The sequence below is a fragment of the Mesocricetus auratus genome, unplaced genomic scaffold, assembly GCF_017639785.1.
Source record: "Mesocricetus auratus isolate SY011 unplaced genomic scaffold, BCM_Maur_2.0 Super-Scaffold_100003, whole genome shotgun sequence".
Classification (NCBI taxonomy): domain Eukaryota; kingdom Metazoa; phylum Chordata; class Mammalia; order Rodentia; family Cricetidae; genus Mesocricetus; species Mesocricetus auratus.
Genome location: NW_024429188.1, coordinates 21,734,255 through 21,752,379, shown reverse-complemented (window position 1 = coordinate 21,752,379; position 18,125 = coordinate 21,734,255). Strand labels below are relative to the sequence as shown.

General features: G+C 40.2%; 1 pseudogene; it reads left to right on the top strand.

Moving 5' to 3' along the window:
• The first annotated feature begins 1,582 nt into the window (after window positions 1-1,582).
• LOC101842878 lies at window positions 1,583-4,398 on the top strand (annotated as a pseudogene).
• The last annotated feature ends 13,727 nt before the right edge of the window (window positions 4,399-18,125 follow it).

Here is an 18,125-nt window from a genome sequence, read left to right as displayed (position 1 = left end):
TATGTCAGTACCCTTGCATACTAATCATGAATTTAAAAATAAGTAAGATCAAACTCAAAAAGAGAGAACTTCAAACACTATGGCTCTATACTCCAAATTCACCTCCTACCCTCACCCTAAAATGAACTTGCTAGGGGTTTGCAGCAGTTCTCAACCTGGGGGTCATATATAAGATATCCTACATATCAGGTATTTATATTACAATTCATAGCAGTAGCCAAATTACAATCACAAAGTATTAATGACATAATTTTATGGTTGGGGATTGTTACAATGTGAGGAACTGTTTTAAAGGGTCTCAGCATTAGGAAGGTTGAGAACCACTAGATTAGAGGTACATAGTTCAATGGTAGAGCACTTGCCTAGTATATGCAAGGCTATGGGTTTGATATCCACTACTTCAAAGAAATCACAATAACAGAATAGATGTGTTTGGTTAAAAACAGTCTAGAAAAGGAGAATAAATAGACTTGTGCTTTGTGTTAATGCTATGTCCTTTCCTCCTCCATCAGTCTTCATGGGACTTCATTTCAGGTGCATCTCTGCTGACTTTAAAATGCTTAAAAGTCCTATGTTATTTTCCTTTTCTTGGGAAGTAATGAAGTTCACTATCTCATTTTAGATGAGATCATATGTTTTTCCTCAGAAAACCAAAATTGGATTCTATACAATAAATATTTATGTGTAAAAACAAAGAATAACAGAGAAGACAAAAGAATAGGCTGTGGGTATTTTTTTGAGACAGGGTTTTTCTATGTAGCTTTGGAGTCTGTCCTGGAACTTGCTCTGTACACCAGGCTGGCCTCAGACTCACAGAGATCCACCTGCCTCTGACTCCCGAGTACTGTAATTAAAGGCCTATGCCATCACCACCTGCCCAAGAATAAAATGTCTTGATGAAAGACAAACAAAACAAAACAACAGCAAAACCCCTTCCCAGTTGCACATAGTGACAATGGTATTCATGGTAAAGGAGCTTGTTGTAAATGTACATTGACAACAGTTGATGACATCATCTATGTAGGTTTTCCTCAACAATGAATCATCACGTAAACAGTGACTTCTGCTATGATCATTTTTCCATCTTTATCATGAAAATGAATTCCTGTATTGACCATCTATGCAATAGCAATGTTTTGATTCTTCAAATGTTTCCTGTTTTCTTTGAAATGTCAGACAGCTAAACTCAGAAAGTCAATCAAATCTTTGTTTGAGTTGCAAATAAAATACCCTTTCTCCCAAACCTACCTGAGCATGTCTTGCATTTTATAATGCTTTCTATATCTACAGCTACAAGGTACACCTATTCTTAAAGAAGAGACAGTCCAAGATCAAATTAGGAACTGTTAAGCATGTGTGAGTTAACAGTGGTTTCAGCAACTCTAAAGGCTGATACAGAATGTCATGACTCTAAGTGGACCACAGATAGCAGCATCCACGGAGAGCTTGTTAAAAAATGTGAACTCCCTGGCTCCTTCTCAGACCTACGAGATCCAAATCTGCATTCTAACAAGATCCTGGGATGTTCGATGAATATTAAAATGTGGAAGGTTCTGATTTTAAAAGAAGGAAGGCTGAGAAGATGGTTCAGCAGGTAAAACACTTGTTATGCAAGCATTTAGGCTGGAAATTAGATATCCAGAACCCACATAAAAGTTGAGTGGACTCCTTCAGAGGAAAGTGGCTTTTGTGCTGGCTCTTTCCATTCTGGATAGTCTGAAGCCTCCTCTCAAAACTGCTTAGCTGGAGCACAAAGAGACACTTGCTCCTAACTACTCCTGACATCATTCCCTATATTCCCAAAGGAAATAGGGCAGACTGTACATGGGCCTGGATTGTTTTTCCTTATGTTGTAAAATCAGCTAGAAGTTGAACTGGTAAGTGCAGTGTGCTGACAAGACATCTCCAATGGTCTAGTCATATTAATTTATCTAAAAAAGTAAAAGTGCAGCAAGGTCTGAGCTCAGGTGAGATATAGCATGGCCTGGATTAGATACCGTGTGGATGTGTGTAACCTGGGAAACTGAATGTAGAGCCTCTAGGGTTGGCTAGACAAAACTGTAGTTTCGAATCTTACTATTCCTACAGGACACAACCAGCCAGAGATCAACTTTTCAACTACTAAATTAGAACCAGAAAAAAATATTTTCATAGGAAACAAACACACAGTGTAGAGAGGTTGGATTCTCCAGTGTTAATTCCCCACGTGGAAGTTACTATAGGATTTCCAACCAATTAGGGATCTCTGTTTTAGAAGGAGGAGGTGCTGCAGGTTTTGCTTTATTTCCCAGGAGAGATTCCTGGGTAGAGAAACCTAACTTCTGCTGAGTTATGAAGAAGGCTGGTTAGCAGGGAGGCCCTGTTCGTTCCACATGACATCAGCAGCCCCTTCCCTGAAATTCCATTGTGTCCTGGAGAATATGGAATTCAGTGATGTCGCCTGTGTTGTAGCAACACCAACTACCTTTGCAGACTCCTACAGTGCCCTTAAGTTTCAACAATGAACAGGTTTGCAAGACTGAGGAATCTTTCTAGGATTGAATATTGAGAGGGGAGACAGATGAGACAGGCAAAAAAAAAAGTTGAGTGGATACGGTAACCGGCCTGAGCAACACACACACACACACATACACACACACACACACACACACACACACACACGCACGCACGCACGCACGCACGCGCGCGCGCACACACACACACACACACGCAGACCCACACACGGACATGAATACACACATGTACACACATACAAAGGAAAAAATAAAGGAAGAAGTAGCTGAAAAAAGTAGTCCCCACACAGCCTACCCAGACACTAGTATAATGGGGCCTTTCTAGGTGGAATTCAGGAATTCAAAGACCCTAAAACATTCCTAACTGCAGGCAAACACTTCATATCCTTCAAACAGGGCTCATAATATTTCACTACACAATTTTAGATACATTTTAAGAAAAGAGAATTCAGGCTAGAGAGATGGCTCAGCGGTTAAGAGCACTGGTTGCTCTTCCAGAGGACCTGGGTTCAAGTCCTAGCACCCACATGACAGCTCACATCTGTCTGTAACTCCTGTTTCAAGGGATCCAACACCCTCACACAGACATACATGCAGGCAAAACACCAATGTACATAAAATACAAATAAATAAATTATAAAAAAGAAGGAAAAGAGAATGAGAGGGTTTCTCTATGGCTTTGGAGGCTGTCCTGGAACTTGCTCTGTAGACCAGGCTGGCTTCAAACTCATAGAGATCCACCTGCCTCTGCCTCCCCTGCCTTCCAAGTGCTGGGATTAAAGGCATGTGCCACCAACACCAGCTGGAAAAGAGAATTCTTTAAGAGCCTAAATCCCATCCAAGTACTAACCAGGCCTGACGCTGCCTAGCTTCTAAGATCAGAGATCCGGTGCGTTCAGGGTAGTATGGCCTTGCAGCCTCTGGTCTCTGGTATTGAAGCAGTCAGCGACCCGCAGCCAGCCTTGTAGCGGTGTGTTCTAGGTCAATGGATTCTAAGTTGGGTTCATTGGACTGGGAAACATGGGGAATCCAATGGCGAAAAATCTCATAAAACGTGGCTATCCACTCATTCTCTATGACGTATTCCCTGATGCATGCAAAGAGTTTCAAGAGGCTGGTGAACAGCTAGCGTCTTCCCCATCAGATGTAGCTGAAAAGACTGACAGGATTATTACAATGCTCTCCACCAGTATGAATTTGGTAGTTTATTCTGGAGCAAATGGGATTCTAAGAAAAGTGAAGAAAGGCTCATCATTAATAGATTCCAGTACTATTGATCCTTCAGTTTCAAAACAATTGGCAAAAGAAGTTGAGAAAAAGGGAGCTGTTTTCATGGATGCCTCTGTTTCTGGTGGTGTAGGAGCTGCTCGGTCTGGAAACCTTACATTAATGTGGGAGGAGTTGAAGATGAATGTGCTGCTGCCCAAGAGTTGCTGGGGTACATGGGTTCCATTGTGATATACTGTAGAGCTGTTGAGACTGGGCAGGCTGCAAAGATCTGCAACAATATGCTACTGGCTATAAGCATGATTGGAACCGCTGAAGCTATGAATCTTGGAATCAGGTCAGGGCTTGACCCAAAATTGTTGGCTGAAATCCTGAATATGAGCTCAGGACGATGTTGGTCCAGTGACACTTATAATCCTGTACCTGGGGTGATGGATGGAGTCCCCTCATCTAATAACTACCAAGGTGGATTTGGAACAACACTCATGGTGAAGGATCTGGGACTGGCTCAAGACTCTGCCACCGGCACCAAGAGCCCAATTCTTCTAGGAAGCCTGGGCCACCAGATATACAGGATGATGTGTGCCAAGGGCTACTAAAAGAAAGACTTCTCGTCTGTGTTCCAGTATCTGAGGGAGGAGGAGACCTTCTGATGTGCCCTCTGGGCATGGACAATTGTGAACCAGACTCTGTCCTTCTGTCTCTTAGTGATGGGATTAATCAAAGGTCGTCTGTCTACTTTTGATCATCTACATTACAGTAATTCCTGGGATTTCTCACCCAATTTTAAATTATACGGCTTTCATCTGTTTAGCAAATGCACCTGATGGTTTCCACTAACTAGCTAAGTTGACCTTTTCAAAAGGTTTGATCCTTGAGCACCTTCAACAAAATTGAACACTTAGATCAGAATATTTTATTTATTCCAATGTGCAAATAAAACCAAATGCTTTGTCTACAAGATGGAATCGATGGTAAAAAGGAAAGAAGTTGGTTACAAAGACAAATTAGAAGGAAGTTTGTCCTGTTAACTAAGTGGGGTTATTCCTTCATTCCAGGTTACTGATTTACTACTGTCTAGGATTGACAGGTAAGACAGCTTGTTGGCAGTGCCTTCCTGTTTGCATTGTTACAGTGTCTTAGTGAGCCCCTCCTGTTACAGCTTTCCACACTCAACATACTTGCTTCTGTATTTCTGCTTCCTGTATATTCTTACTACATATTTTTGACTCCAGAACACCTTTAGACTGTTTCAGAGCCTATGGTGATATTTCCATTAGACAATTATTACATTATTCTAACTATAGTCATATTATTTTGAATTTAAATAAATGTCTATGCTGAAAAAAGAGCCTAAATCCATATGGGCCTACTTGTTCTGATTCCATAATTCCAGTTTTCCCAGCACCTCAATGTATCTTCACATGGAAGGCAAGATTATCCTAGACTGGGGAAAGAGGAACAAACTGCAAAGCTGAGCCTCAAGGGCTCCATACTCCATCAGCCCACTCACAACCCAGTCCTTACAGAGGCACAAACCCAAGACTTGACCCACTGACAAAAAAGAAAAGACAGCTTCCTCAAGCCCCAGTTTCTCCAGCCAGATCTTAAAGCTCTTCTCCAGCATATGAGCACTGTACAGACTTCTTAGGAGAGTAAGTTCTGAGTTCAAGTCCCAGGGTTTTCATTTACTGTATGGCCTTAGACCAAAAATACAATTGCTCACTTTCTACATATGAAGACTGGCCATAACAATATTTTCCACCTTGTAGAGGAACTATATGTATTAAATAGATCAGCATGTATGGAGATGTGTGGGGGATGGTTGTGGGGACGCCTGGGGGTGTAATGCATTTCTAGCACACAGGAAAAACTCAAAAGCACCCACTGGTATTAGGACCATCACTATAATCATCATCATTACCATTGTCACCACATATCTTCTGGTTTAACCCTAAATTAGCACTCTCTGGACAGGATTGTTCAACCATACACACATTCTCCACTGTTTCTCATCAGTCAATAATTCTCCATCTCTTCAAGAAGCCGACTCTTCCAGGCTGGACCGATAGCCTCCAAAACAATACAGAGAAACCCTGTCTCGTAAAACCAAAAAAGAAAAAAAAAAAGAAGCCGACTCTTCCTTCTTTCTCTTTGTTTATGAGAAGAAAAAGGAGCATGTAGACTCCCATTTTATGGCCCCCAGGAAGTAGATTGTAATAAACCTGACTAAAATCAAGTTGTAGAGTCTTGATGCCAGGAAAGGCCTCTAGTGTGCCAGGATGTCAACTCTGTTCATGTGGAAATGACTTAGTGACTCCACACTGAGCCTTCAAACCACCCTCCCTTTCCAAAGGCCTACAAGCTCCCTCCATTTAATAATTCATTCTAGAATTTTGAGAGAATTCAATTTCCAGCTTGAGGTTAGAGTTTTGGGGAAATTAGGACATTTCCAGTCTTTGTCTAAATTTTCGCAGATTGTCATTTTTTCAGTGTCAAAAGACACAAATCCATTTACAGCAGTTTGTGGCTCTCTTACGATCACCCCACTTATCTCTGGCTTCAAGTATTCTTAATCAAACGCATTCTGACTTTTCTGTACTGCTTGCACTGCCACTGACAGGACACTATTAGGGCCCAACAGTCAGGTTAATCCCATCCTTGTTGATAGGTAGCAAAAAACTGTATAAAAAAAACTTAGCTTTTTTTTAGCAAACCTTGATTTGTTTGGGGTTAAAGGTGTTCTGATCACAGTTTTACATGTTTCTATTTGTTTTTCAATAAATTCAAAAATGTAGAATGAAACTTTGGACCTAAAACTATGAACAGAGAAGCTACATGTAGCTTTTCACTTGAAAGAAAGCCCTAAAGGGGCTGGGGAGAGACGGCTCAGTGTGTATGCTGCATATAATCCTAGGACTGGGAGAAAAAGACAGGAGGATCATTGGGGATTGCTGAACAACCTAGGCAAACTGATGAGTTCCAGCTTTAGTGAGAGGCCCTGTCTCAAAAAAAAAAAAACAGTTAGGGTGTCACCTGACACCAACCTCTGGCCTCTATATACACTGGCATGCAAACACAAGCGTGTACACACACACACACACACACACACTCTCTCTCTCTCTCTCTCTCTCTCTCTCTCTCTCTCTCTCTCTAAAGAAAGAGACATGAACAACTGAGATCAGACATCCCACAAACGGGTTCCACCCCTGTCATTCGTCAAACCCAGGGGCTGAGGAGACATGATTCCACCAATCTCTAAACTGAATTCTGGAGAAGGTTTAGGAATTGTACAGTAATCTATCCTCATACAGGAAACTCCACCCTCACCTCATCAAAAAGAATTAAGACTGCCTCCATTTCTACACCCTTGAGCAAGGACTGCAATAAGTGTGGACTATAAAACCACTATGAGCTATCACTCCAGAAAGTATTGCTACAATAAGAAAAGCATTCACAAATGGGGGGACTGTGGGGAACTCAGGGCCCTTATACACTGCATGTAGAACCTCAAATAGAGAAGCTGCTTCAGAAAACAGTATGACAGTTCTCAAAAGGTCCAAGAGTTACTATAGGATGCAGCAATTCCATACCTGGGTACATACCCAAGAGAACTGAAACCATGTGTTCACATAAAAACATGTGTGTGAATATTCACAGAAGCTTTGTATTCATAACAGCAAAAATGCAGAAGCCAAGGACAGAGGATGTAGTTCAGTCATAAAACACTTCACTGGAATAAGTAAGACCTTGGATTCTATCCCCAGCACCACAACAAAAGTAGAAACAACTCAAATGTTCACCAACAGACAAATGAATAAAATATATTCTACCACACAGTGGAATAAGATCCAACCACAAAAATGAATTGTCAATACATGCTACAACATGGATGAACTGTACAACATGGAGAGTACTGTACTATGTTAATATGCTGTTTCAGTATCTACATAATCTATATTGCAGTGATAACCACCATGACCAAAATCAATTTAGGGAGAAGAGGGTTTATTTGACTTATGTTTCCAAGTCACAATCCATCACTAAGGGAAGCCAGGGCAGGGACTCAAGCAGGACCAGAGCCAAGAACCATAAAGGAATATTACTGACTGGCTTGCTCTGGCTCCTGATCAGCCAGCATTTTTCTATAACTCAGGACCAGGTGTAGCACTGCCCACTGTAGCTGGGCCCTCCTACATCAATTAGTAATCAAGAAAATGAGCCAAAGACACACACACAAGCCAATCTAACCTAGGCAATCCCTCAATTGAGACTCCCATGCATACTCTGGGCTGTACCAACTAGGCAGCTGAAGCTAGGAGGCCTAGAATTAGTTGCAAGAGAAGGTGGTAGATGATAACTAAGCAGCATAGGGTTCTCTCTTATTTTTATCATCATTGTTGTGTTATGTTTTGTGGTTTGTTTGGGGGCGCGGTAGAGACAGAGTCTCCATATGTAGTCCAAGTTGGCCTCAAACTCACAATTCTCCTGCCTCAGTCATCCACCTAGGGTTATTGGAGTGCTCCTCCTCTACACCGTGTCGTGGTTTCTTTTGAAACAGACGAAAATGCAGTAGAAATGATCCTGGAGAGAGCTGCAGAATTTCATGGCTCCATTAAAAGCTACTGAATTGCATACTTGAATTGGAAATGCCCCTGGTATGGTAATAGCATCTCAATAAGTCTGTTGCAAAATAAGAAAAAAAAACAAGTGGGGTGAGGGTAAAAGAAGGAAAACAAGAGAAAGAAGATTCAGGTCCCCCCTCTGCAGCTAGCTGCTCACTGAGAGCAGAATCCTTACTTGCCCTTCATGAAAATGTCAGTGAATGATTGGTGAGATCTGGAGGATTAGGAGTACTCTGTGACCATAAAAGATAGCGTCTGCTTTTGCCTAGAGATATATAACAGGGGAGGGCAAGATAGAGGCTGAAACAGCCCGGCTTCACCTGACAGTAAAGGGAGGTGGCAGTGGTCAGGCCTGCTTGCCAGTTTGCTAAGGTAAGAATGAAGGTTTCCTCAGGCCAAAGAGGCATTAAGGAAGAAAATCATTGGGCTTGAACAATTGTGACCACTAGAACAAGGCAGAGTCTTGAAGCACAGAAAATATTGGTAACTGAAGGAGAGGGAATAAAAGACAATCCACACCTGATCTCTCCCATCATGACCTATGAGGCAGACAGGGGGATACAGTATTTCCCACGCTTTATTCTTCCTCTGAATTGCCTGAGGACCTTATTAAAGTGTATGTCTGGAATAGTGCTACTAGAGGAGCTTCTACATTTCTAATAAGATCCCAGATGAATGAGCTTTTACTGGTCTAAACAACCACAAATCAGCAAATCTCTGAGTCGGTAATTATAAAGCACTGTTGTCTCTGTATCATTTTTTATCCTTACATCTGTATGGATGATAGCAAATACCTTTTGCTTATGTGGGTTATAGCTGTTGATATTTATTGCTTTTGAAGTTACATCTGATGTTTATGCATTGACAAATTAATTTAAAATAACAATGAAACCATATGTTATGTAACGTTTTTATGAAAAATAATTGTTTTCCAAAACACAACAAACATAAAAATCAGTGAGAGACCTTGTCTTATAAGTTTTTACACATTTCTATCATAGAAGATTCTCACATCTGCTTCTGCATTCCATCCTCTGCAATATATTGGTTTTATTGAAGATTTGACCTCTTGAAGGTATTTAATTACAAAAAGGAGTATGGGCTGGATAAATGATTCAGTGGAAAAAGTAAAGTGCCTGGGTTCAAATCCCCAGCAACAATTGAAAAGACAGGTATTTTGTGTGTCTGTAAGCACACCAATGAAGGGCAGAGACAGGCGGGTCTCAGGGCCTCACTGGCCAGCCAGCATAGTTGAAATGGCCAGTTTCAGGTTCAGTGAGATTCTGTCTCAAAGAAAGAGGGGAAAAGTGATACTAACAGAGGATGGCATCCCCATATCTTTTACTGGCCTCCACACATGAATACATGGATACATGTTTGCACATGCACGCACACACACGCGCATGCGCACGCATACTCTCTCACACACACACACATACCATGCACACATGGAGAGCTGTTTTAACAACCTTTTAGTGATATAAATATTCTGTTATACGAAAAACCCCATTTGTTAAGAGTTTGATGCCATGTGGAATCGGAAACCGTAGTGGTATCCTTTCCATACCCTGTGATATTAAAATCTGTTGGCCAATTGTGCACCATGAATCAACCTTTCACCTGATTTTTGTAACATTAGTAACTTAGTAACTTTAAACAATGGATTCTATGCAGATGTTCCACATGTTGACAGAATTCATTATATAGTTTCAAATATATGGCATTTGTTAATGCCACTGTTAATTTTACCACTCAGCTCCTTGGGAAAGTTTGTCAGTCCTAGAAAGCTCTTAAATGCACAGTGGTGAAGATAAGTCTTTCAAATTTTTAATTTTTCCTTGAAGGCTCAAATTTTATCACTGACAACAGATGCTGTCCATTGTTTTCCTTGAAATGACAAGCCTTATTCCACTTATTTGCAAGAGAGTAGCTGCCAAGTCTAAATAACCAGAGTTTACTAGTTAAGGATGTTTTTCAAGTGAAAGTGATGTTTAATGAAAATAAGCAGCAGTTCAGCTTGCAACTCAAACAACCAAATAGATCTTTTGGGAACAACAATTATATTCCAATATGCAAATAAGATACCTCAAATATTCATCTCATTTTGTTCCCCACAAAATAGTCAAAAGGCATATTGTCAAAGGTCAATATTTAGTACATGTAGTCATTTTTTTCTGCTTCACTCAGGGCATTCTTCATTGGAATTGGAGTCTACTTTAGTTTGGGTTGTTGCAATGAGACTACCACAACAAGTAGTACTGTTTGGGGCCACTTCTGAGACACTGGCAGTTTGACCCATCACTACTTTGTACCATCACTGAAAATACTAGTGTGCTGGAAAAGGTAAATGACATCTTAGTGTTAACCTGAAGACAGTTTTGATCTTGCAGAACAATAAAAGGAACTTATCGTATGCCTCACAAGAAAGCTAACATTTGGAGGGGCTGCCAGCAGAGGGCCCAGAGGACAGGTAGTATGTACCAAAGAAACCACAACAGCTAAATGAGGAAGTGACAGCAGCCCATTAAATATAGATAACTGCGTCCCTTTTCTTCCCTCATCACTCCACAACAAAGTTTGATTGATTGCCTACTGTACCAGACACTCTTTCAAAGGGTTTGGGAAACACCAATGAAAAATAGATGAATCTGTTGGTGAGTCTGATGAGCTAGAGCCTGAAAAATGGCACTGGATATACTTCAGAACTAGACCAGGCCACTCCAACTCAACTAATCCTTGGGCTTGAGTATGAAGAGGAAATGAGAGTGAGATCAAAGTTAAGATCGAAACTTTTTAACTGAACTGGACTCCTAATAATCAAAACTGACCAGAAATGTATGGGATCTGCTCAAAAATGTTATTAAGAAAACAGGAATGGCAAGAAGGCAGAGCACAGTTGGGAGCAAGGATTGAAGCCAAATAAAAGACTTCCGTGTTTCTCTCCCACTGAGTTGAGACACTTCATTAAACAGTTATGTGTAGTCCTCTTTCCATTTATAATGCATACATATCTGAACTAATTGAAAAGCTCTCTATGCTACATGCCATATTTCTTTTCTTCCTTGTCAACATCATATAATTTTTCTATTCAACAAAATTTGATTGAATGCCTACTGTGCCAGGCACTCTTAAAAGGGCTTGGAGAAAAACAATGGAAAAATAGACAGAGATCCTTTTGTGGAGCTTACATTTGTGAATGTTACTTGTTAAAGCTTTATTCCTCAATCATGCATGCTCAACTGCAAATTACTCTAAAATCTTGGAGCAATGTGGTAAAGTTCAATGTGACTCAGCTAAATACTATGAGTGATTCATAGGTTAATACTAAAGCAGGTAACTATCAACCTATAACCCAACGTCCCAGGTCCTGTCCAACTGGCTCCAATGATCAAAATTACCTGATGATCTATTAGGCAGAAATCCCAGAGCAGAAATCTCAGGGAAAGACAAATTTTAAAAATGGCAGCATGTTGGGTTGTGAAGATAATGCAGTGGGTAAACTCTTGTTGCACAAGTATTAAGAAGGCAGTTTGGATACACAAAACCCATGGAAAAGCTGGAACAACCAGAAAGACATAGTAGACATCCATAATCTTGGCACTCAGGAAGCAGAGTCAGGGGGTTCCAGGGCAAGCTGGCTAGCTAGGCCAGGCAGAATTATCAAACTCGAAGTTCAGGGAAAGACTCTATCTCAATAAATAGAGTGAACTAGGAAGATACTTCATATCAACTTCACACACAAAAAATATGCAAAAATATTAAGATTTTTTAAAAGTAATGTTTTGGAGTCTCTTGGAAAATTCAGACCTACTACTCAAAAGAGGGCTTCTCATGCCCAGTGCTCTGTTTTGATTAGATAATCTATGCTTTTTATGGGGGAAGCATTGTTATTTAAACTCTATAGATGCATGCAATTGTACATGTATCATAGGTATTTTAGGTAGTTAGTTAATAGTATGATTCTTTATGAATTTTTTAGATATCATCACTCTTATTTTACCTTCCTTCTATATTTATCTCCATCCCCTTCCCTAATTAGAGCCCCCATTTTTCCCATTTCCCCCTTCACTTATACCCTGCTAGTCCTCTATCACCCCACCAACCCATCCACCACTGCAAAATGTGTCCCTTTTCACCTTCCTGGTTTCTGCAGTTACTCAAGGCTATACTCACATCTGAAGACTTGTAGCTAGGAACCTCAGATGAGAGAGAACACGTTGTCTTTCTGGGTCTGAGTTGCCTCATTCAATAAGATCTTTTATTGCACTTGGCTGCCTCCCAGAGGTATAAGGTAAGTAAGTCCCTGTTGCTGACGACATCATGCACTTCAAACATAGAGCTCAGAGGACTTGAGCTGTATCTGACCTAAAAGCCTCTCCCTGTGCAACTAGCTTTCATGGTACCTGAAGGTGCCTTGCAACCTTCCACGGGAGGGAAACAGCTAACAGTAATACCAAGCTATGACACCTATGAACCACATCAATTACCAGCATGGTACAATAGCCCTAAGGGTGCAGTAGTGGCATGCATATTTTCATGGTAACCAACAGCTCTCTAATTGGCCTTTTCCACTAAAAATTGCAAAAATCATGCCCAGAACTGAAAACTTTGCCAATTACCTGGAGGCAGTAAAGTCGTGGACCTTGGAGGAGAAACCACAACCACCAACACTTTACTGAACTAGCATAATCCCTAACTACATTCTAAATGCTCATCCTTATATCTGCAGAAAAGTGTAGTGCTCACTCCCACCAAGAAAACTTTTCTTTGCAACAGATAAATGTCATTACATTTCTTCTACAACCAATCAAAATGCAGACTTGTGGAGGCCTGTCCCAACAGATACAAATATACAGCTCCTATACCCAAAGTTCAAGGATCATTGCAAAAAGGGGGTAGAAAGATTGTTAAGAGCCAGGGGAACAGGAAGTTTGCTATGAGATTGTGTCTCCTGGAAATGTCAGAAGACAAACTCATAGTCTCACAATATGGCCACCTAAAATGACCAAAACAAGGATGATGCCAATAAATTTGTTAACACGGACATGGGAAAGCCCAAGAGGCCTCACCCCTACATAAAGTACTACAGGCAGCTGAAGAATGCTGAGAGGAAGAGAAATAGTCTCCTCCAGGGAAGAGTACACCAATTGGCTATCCAATACCAAATGGTCAGCCCTGAAAACATATGTATACAAGTAATATTATATAGACTGAGCAATTTGTATTCATATATTTAGGAATATATGTGTCTGTGCAACAACAATTAAAGAATATGAGACCATGAATTTGAATCCAGAGCAAGGGGAGGTAATTGAGGGTTCGTAGAGAGGAAAGGGAAGGGAGAAATAATGTGATTATATGATAATCTCTTTTTAATTTAAAAAAACAAAAATCATTTTCCAAATCAAGACAATTTCAGATTAGATTCAAGGCAAATGACAGTTTAGTAGATAAATTTCTGCTGCCTCCTGGAAATTTTGAAGTTGTGTTTCAGGGTCATTTCAAGATTATTAAAGACTCTGAATCTAAAAAGGCAATTGGTATGTAATAAAAATAGAAACAACCCCCACAAAGGTATAAGGCTGTCCAGCATTGTTCTTTTTTCCCTATGACTTTCTCATATTGCTCTCTTAATACCCAACATCTTCAGTTTAGAGCACCAGTACAACAATGTGTATGAGCCATAATCTCATTTAGTCTGTTTTAAGGGGTGGTACATACTGGGTTACCTCTAACCCACAAAAGACATCAAGTACTGTTATTCAAGTGATTGATCCTGGACAGGCCTCATTATACCAAATATTATTATATGATAGTATGCAAAATCCTCTCCAACTTTATTCTAGCTTAACACTTCCAGCAACTCTGCTAATCAAACACATGACAGTCCTATTTCATTTCTGTGCTTTTCTGTCCCCACACATAAAACTCACTTGGAACAGATCATTCAAGGTTAGATTCCTTCCCTTTGTCTCCTTGTTCCTTTGATACACTCTGATTTCCCAGAGAGATCTTGGAAACCCAATCTGGCTTCCTACCCTACCTCAGCTTGCACCCTGGAAGAATTAGCCAGAAGACTTGAAGGAAATACAAAGACCCTGGAAAATGTTTGTCCAATAAATAAACTTACTAATAGCCTTACATTTAATAATCATAAAGGTTTCAGAGCAAATGTTCTAAACAATGTCATAATATTATGCCATTTGCATTGAATTGCCCTAGGTTGTTTGTTAAAAGTGCAGAGTGCTGAGTTCGCCCTAGAACAGATGTCTAAGCAAACATGGATTTGATTATAGGAAGTCTGAGAGAAGGTCCCAGAAAACACTAAGGAAAGAGAGAGGAAAGAGAAGACAGACTAAAAGAGTACATGTGCATGTGCAAGTAAATTACTACTGTGAGCAAGTGGAGCTCAATCCCACCAGTAACTTTAGGAAAGATAGAATACACACATATCAGAAATATGCAGCTGAATAGAAGAGGGAGTGGTGTGTTTGAATAGCAGTTCCCAGTTACTTGTTGAAGCCACACTTGGATGACATTAATTCCTTGATCCTTCTGACATGCACAATCAAAACCGTCTGGCAAAAAGAAATAAACAGACTCTCAACATTAGAGATAGACTGAGTTTTTTGAAATGCTAAGGGCTAAAGAAACACCCTGACATCACCTCCTCCACCAAATAAACTAACATATCTGAACAGGGCTGGTATCTATGTTTTGATCAAGTTTGACATAAAGCATGAAAAAAATGTAGTATAAAAATGTAGTTGGATTTCTAGCTTCCTAGGGGCTCTTATGACTAAGAAAGGCACCTTTATCTTATTATCCCAACCCACACCAAAAAGATTCTAATTTTAATAAGCCCTCTTTTTTCTTATAATAAAAGTATAACTTGAACCTACTAGTCACCATTATAATCTCTGAGCTGAATTTCTACTTTGTACCAAGGGAGCTATTTTAGAAAAATCCTGTGAACTTAAATAGGGAAAGTGATTCATTGGCAAGTACGGTCCGTTTCATGTTTATGTCAAGATGGAGAAATCAGATGGTGCTAAATGTTCTGTTAGGTCAATACTTGATGACTTCATAGCTTTCACCAGCATTCTTAATGGTACAGCATTTAGCACTCAAGTCTAGGAGCTTTTTGTCAGCTCTTTGTGAAGGGGAAAGCCAGGGTGATGCTATTGAAAGGTTTGGGTTTTTTTTAAGATTAGTTAATGCACTAGGGCATGGATTTCATTACATGATCATATAACACTGAGTAGCAGAACATATAGTGAGTGATCTAAAAATAATTACTGATCAGATGTCAATTAGCCAAAAGTTAGCCATGAGCTGGGCTTTGTTAATGTGAAACTGGGGGCTAAGAGTGCACTTTCCTGGGACCCTTAGCTTTGATACGACTGCAGGTTGGACAGGAATAAAATCAAACTCTTGCTATTTCAGTTCTCAATCACATTCCCTTCCTAGTTTCAATAGCCATCCCTCATACTGTACTAACAGGAGCTGCAAAGTGTCAATAAATGGCTGTCACTATCCTTCCCTAGAGTTGGAAGGCAGGCATCTTAGTCCACTAAACACCAAAACAGAATTGACCTAATGTCTATTTGTGCTAAACACTGTGCTCTTTCTAGAATACCGCCTGGCTTAGAAAAGTGAAAGGAAGCCGGGTGGTGGTGGCGCACGCCTTTAATCCCAGCACTCGGGAGGCAGAGGCAGGCGGATCTTTGTGCGTTCGAGGCCAGGCTGGACCGATAGCCTCCGAAACAATACAGAGAAACCCTGTCTCGTAAAAACCAAAAAAAAAAAAAAAAAGAAAAGAAAAGTGAAAGGAATAAACAGAGACCAAAAGAGGGCATGAGAAGCTGAAAATGATATATGTACCAGTGATATGGTATGATAGGAAGACATTTTGCTTCTGTGGTCTTCCACTTTAAAAGATAACATGTCCAATCATATGAAAATCATCAGACAAATTCCAATATTAGAGTATCTCACAAAATGCCAGACAGGTACACTTTCAATGACCTGGTTACCAAAATCAAGAAAAATGTAAGAAAATGTCACAGCTAAGCCTAAGGAGACATGACAACCAAATGTAAGCATGGTTTCCTGGAGGGGATCCTTAAGCAGAAAAGTAACATTGGAAAAACCAAGGAAATCTGAATAAACCATGAGTTTGGTGAATAATAATGCTTCAAAATTGGCCCATTAACTCTAACAAATATGCCATGCTAACATAAGAGGATATTAATAGAGGAATTGTATGTTGAGGAAAGGGAAAGGAATGAGGCATAGAAGGAGTATCTTAATTTTGGCTTCATTTTTCTGTAGCTATAAAATGTTCTAAAACAGTCTATTTAAAAATGCAAGGGAGGAAGGAAGAAAAGGGAGGAAGGAAGGGTAGGGAAAGGAGAAAGGGACGGACAAGTGGAGAAGGACAGTAATGGAGGGCAAAAGGAAATGTAGCATTAACTGTGCTGTAGGGAAGGGCTAAGCCTTGTACATAAACACAAGCAGGACATTCTGCTATTTTATTGTATTTATTATCATTCACGTGTGTAAGACAGCTTTCAGGAGTGTGTTTTTCCTTCTGAGGATTCTGGGGATCAAATTTAGGTAATCAGACTTGTTCAATAAGTGTTTTTACCCACTGAGCCATCTCACCGGCCCCATAAATAGGAAATTCTTGCAACACACAGTGTAGGTACAGATAACAGTCAATTGCCCCCACAGTGCCCCTAGCAAGAAGAATTTAAGGGATCAAATATGTACTTTAACCCTGAATGACAAGATGTTATTTACCAGATCACTGCCTTATTTGATTGGTTATGGAATTCAAAATGGACCCCACTACTGCCTTATTTGATTGAAGACATCCTGTGGGACTTGTATCTGTCTAGATCTCTGTACCCTTATTTATATAGTTTTCATGACTTATTAGCTAATTTGAGAGAAAATAGTAGTAAAAGATGACTTGTCATCTTGCTCATACTTGTCTTCAGACTAGAATCTTCCCTGATTCCTCACTCACTAAGAACTAGCTTGAGCCAGTCATTGCTTTGTCTGATAAATTCTGCTGTCTCCTTCCATTCTGAATGTCTGGCCTACCCAGTGAAGGAATGGGTACTGAGGGCCCCTCAAGAATGGTATACTTGGGAGATACATGCATGAATAATGGGAGTTGAGATCACACCATCAATGGTAGACTTACTTTCAGACTTCCCTATTGCAGGGTCAGCAGAGAAGATAAGCAATGATCAAAAGACCAAGCTCCTGGTGGTTTTCACAAATTCTTCAACACACATTCCTGGTTCCTCCTCTCCACCTACCTTTACCAATGCCTGGTCTCTGGTCTGTTGGAAGATAAATACCATGTCAATAGGAACCCCAGTGATTACAATAAGTATGATTCAGATTCTGAGACCCTCTGTTTCATTTCAGTCCTGTCTCCGACTAATTTAAACACTCTTTAGGGTTCATGCTGACAGACATTTAAGAGTGGTGACAGCACAAAAATGCTGATGAATCGTGCAAGTCTGTTATTCCACTCATATCAATAATAACTAGCATCTCATAACTAACTGACATGGCAAGAAAGACAGTGGGAACTTAGCAAATAGCTCTCCCTGGTGTTTCACAGGGTGCTTTTCTTGCTTGTCTTAGAGCTTCCATCAGTTGGAGTTTTTAACTTCAAATTCACAAGTACACAAGTTGGAGTCAACATTGGGGGAGAGGAGGACTAGAAGTTATTTGGCTA